Source organism: Elephantulus edwardii, unplaced genomic scaffold (assembly GCF_000299155.1).
Source record: "Elephantulus edwardii isolate Elephantulus edwardi_28Jun2011 unplaced genomic scaffold, EleEdw1.0 scaffold00121, whole genome shotgun sequence".
Taxonomy (NCBI): Eukaryota; Metazoa; Chordata; class Mammalia; order Macroscelidea; family Macroscelididae; genus Elephantulus; species Elephantulus edwardii.
The window spans coordinates 9,116,029-9,120,313 of record NW_006399871.1 but is presented as its reverse complement, the minus strand read 5'-3'; positions in this window follow the sequence as shown (position 1 = coordinate 9,120,313).

Here is a 4,285-nt window from a genome sequence, read left to right as displayed (position 1 = left end):
GGTCGCTATGAGTCGAAAACGACTCGATGGCACATAACAACAACAACAACAACAATTATTGAATTTAGAGGTATCTGTGGAACCTGGAGAAAGTCCTCCTGGAGTCCAGCACTCTTCGGTGTTAAAAGGACTTAGTGGCCTTGGTTAAGGGGAAGACAGAGAGGCATGACAGCTCCGGATCTGCCTCTCTCCATCAATCCCATCTTCAAGGATTTCAAACTAACCACTGAACAGGATCTGGGGGAATGATGTGACCCTCCTTCCCTGTCTGGATGCAGGGCTGGGAAGAAGAGGAGGAAGCAGGAAGGGGAGGATTAGAAAGCCTTCAAGGACTTGTTTTTAGGGAAGTGTGGAACTGTGACAGAAGAGAGACTTTGGAATTAGACTCCTGGCTTTATATCCCAGCTGCATCCGCTTTTACCTGTGTGACCTTGAGACTTTATTGTCTGTGAAATGGAGACACTTACACCAAATGTTGGGTTTACCATGAGGATTAAATGTGACCACACATATACAGCTCCTGAGAGATGTTTTAGGAATGTCAGTTTCCTCTGTTTGAAGAATGACTCCACGAAGCCACTATGTCTCTTTATCTGGCATGTCTTTGAGCATATTTGGTATCCTCTTTGTTCAAATTGAAATGCCAGCTTCCTAAAGCAAAGATTCTACCACCTTCTGTGGCCAGCTATTATGTTCTATTGCAAAACACACACACACACACACACACACACACACACTGAAATAAAATTGACTTTTCGTTCATAATCAATCATATTCAGGCAACAACAAGGGTTCCAGTAGCTTAAATCCCAGAGTTGCCTTCCTGGCACCTTGCCCCCACCTCACACCCAAGCGCTCTAATTGGACCAGGGGGCCTCCTGCCCAGAACTTGAGCTGCAAAGGGATGAGTCACCCCCTCCGAGGCTGCTCTACAGACCTCCTCAGTGTTGCCCCAGAGGTGCCCCCACGAAAAACCTTGAGAACAACTGCCTGAGTCCCAGGTAACACCTTCTGAGTGGAAAACAGACTTTCAATCCCAGGGACATCAGTGAACTTGAACTTCATAAACAGCAGTCCATTGCACGTTACAAAAGTCCATCTCCAATTTCTATGACTGTCTATAACCAGCCCCAGTCACTCCAACCAGCACGTTGAAGGCTTGCTACCGCCGACCTACGCAAGCCCATCCATCACTCACGCAACTCTCAATCGATCAGCCGCTATGGCAGACCCAGATAAATGAGCTCTGTCAGTTCCTTCCTGTCCCCTCACCATCCCTCCTGGCTACTGTCCAAGCCTAGTGCACAATCACCTCTTACTGGTCTTTGACAACAGACTTGTAACAGCCCCTGATCTGTCCTCCCCTCGCCTGCAGCTTAACAAGCACTGCACAACCTCAAAGCGCCTTTTTTCCCAGTCTCCCTCCATTCATCCTGTGATTCAGGGAAACTAAACTTCTTGTATTTCTTTGGTTTTCTTTGTCTAACCTGCCCTTGTGGCCTTCCCACCCTCCTTCCACCTGTGAAGGAGCCAGACATTAAGATTCATCTCCTCTTTGGGGAACCTCCCTGAGAACCCTGATGTGTAGGGGTTCAACCTTCATGCAGGTGCTGTGGTTAGCATTATGCTGGTGTTGTTAAGCTCTAGTGAGTCAATTCCCACTCATGGAGACCCTGTATGGTACAAAGTAGAATCTCCCCACATGGTTTTCTTGCCTCTATCTTTATTATTATTATTATTATCATCATCATCATCTTTTATCGTGATTACAGGGTAAGATTACAGAATAAATTGGTTTTCCATTCAATAGTTCATACATATTGCATCTTGTGGCATTGATTATAATCCCGTATCGGCAGAGAGTTGGACAGTGACTAGGGATGATAGAACGAGAGTTGATGCCTTTGAGCTTAGGTGCTGGAGAAGAGTATTAAATATACCATGGACTGCTAAGAGAACAAACAAATTCATCATGGAGAGGGTGAAGCCAGGCTGCTCCTTGGAGACAAGGATTCTGAGGCTCCATCTGGCACACTGGACATGTTGCAAGGCAGGATCAGTCCTTGGAGAAGAACGTCATGCTTGGGAGGGTGGAGGGACAGAACAGGAGAGGAAGACCCTCGATGAGATGGATTGATTCAGTGATTGGGGTAATGGGGATGGATGTGTCAGAGACAGGAATATTGGCACAGGATAGAGCAGGGTTTAGGGCTATTAAACATAGGGTCGCTATGAGTCACGAGTGACTTGACGGCACGTAACAAGAACATGAGCACTCTAGGCTGTATCTTTCCAGAAACAGAACACCAGGTCTTTTTTCCACGGACTTGCTGAGTTTGAATCACCAACTCTCTTAATAACTACTGAGCACTTAAATCCCACATCACTAAGCTGCCTTGGCTTATGTCACAGCATAAACAAACCCCTCCTCATTTGCCTTCCCCGCCTGACTCTAAGCTTGGTGAGGACAGAAACTCTGCTTTAGTTTAGTCATCTTTGAGGACAATGGGTCTGGAAATGAGGAAAGATTCCTACGTTTCTCTGGAATGTCTTGGTTACCTAATGCTGGTTATCTGACCAGCCTGAAACTCAGGAGCTTAAAATAACAACAACAATGAATCACCAATCACAGTTACTGTGAACCAGGAATTTGGGAGTGAGGTTCTGACTTGGCGTCTTTGAGAGGGTGGCTACCCCAAGTGTGGGATACAACTGAAGTCACTCCACTGGGGCTTAGAGGATCCACTTCCAAGATGGCAGACACACAGGCCTGGTGATCTGGGGCTAATTCTTGGTGGGAGGTCTCAGGCATTTCTATGACCGAGAGTTGCGAAACAAATGTTAGAGTGCCCAGTTCAATTTTAAGTTCACATAAACAAAGAAAGAAATTTTAGTATAATTGGTTCCAAATTATGTTTTTATTTGTTGTTTCTGCCAATTATAACACAAAGGCCTTGCCACAGGATTGCTTAAGTGTCATCACAGAATAACAGGCAGCATTGCTTAGAGCAAAGACTCTTAAAACAGAAGGTTCAATGCCTTTAGGGATTGAGACTTGGATATCACACGTTAGTACTTTCCTCATCAGCCAGTCGTGCAGGTCAGCCCTAGTTCACGTGAGAAGGACAAGAACACACAGAGTTAAGGGCTAGGGAGAGCTATCTTGGAGGCTGGCTTCCACATGGAACGAACTCCCCAGTAACTTTGTTCCTTTCTTAGTGTTTCTAGTGATTTCTGAGATGTCCACAGAGGCACACACTCCCCCATCGGTAAAACAGTTACTCATTGAAGATACAGGCCAACAACTCTCAAATACCTGTGTTAAGGGAAAGGAGTTGAAGTTTGAGATTACCCACTCTGAAAAACAAATGTATGATCAAAGAATGCCCAATTCTTAATACTGGAGTTGTAAATTTAAGCACATATATTACAGCCTATATAATTCTTGCTTACTTCAAATTCAACTATACTGTCAGAAGCCATCATCACTCAACAAATGACAGCCGCATGTATGGAAATTCATTGCAAAATATTCAAGATGGCTATCATAAAAAAATGGGATCATCTATCCTCTTGTGTTATTAACTGCTTCTGAAAACCTGCCGGAGGGTCAGTTATGGATCAGTTCTGACTCAACGGTACTCAACAAACAACAACAAATAATTAAGTTTACTTTTGCCATACTTGAGCTGCACTTTATCACTGGTTCACCTCAGGCAGATGAAATACCTTTTACTTGGAACACTCTTCTCTCAGATAGTCCCAAGTCTAAACATCATCTGTCCTTCAGATCGAGCCTCAGATGTCACCTCCTCAGAGAGGCCTTCCTTGACCATCCTACAGTCTGCTCCCCATCACGGTCCGCTCAAATCTGATCAACTTCTATCCATTCATCTTTCTAGGCTTCCGATCATCCAAAGCTATATGAAAACATGACATATTAAAATCTGATTACTTCTCTTTCACCAAGGACCTGCCAACATGGGCCGCGTTCACACCAAAACCATGAAGAAGGCGGCCCGGGTCATCATTGAGAAATACTACACGTGCCTGGGTAATGACTTCCACACAAATAAGCGCGTGTGTGAGGAGATTGCCATTATTCCCAGCAAGAAACTCCGGAACAAGATAGCAGGCTATGTCACACATCTGATGAAGTGGATTCAGAGAGGGCCTGTGAGAGGCATCTCCATTAAGCTGCAGGAGGAGGAGAGAGAAAGGAGAGATAATTATGTACCAGAGGTTTCAGCCCTGGATCAGGAGATCATTGAAGTAGATCCTGATA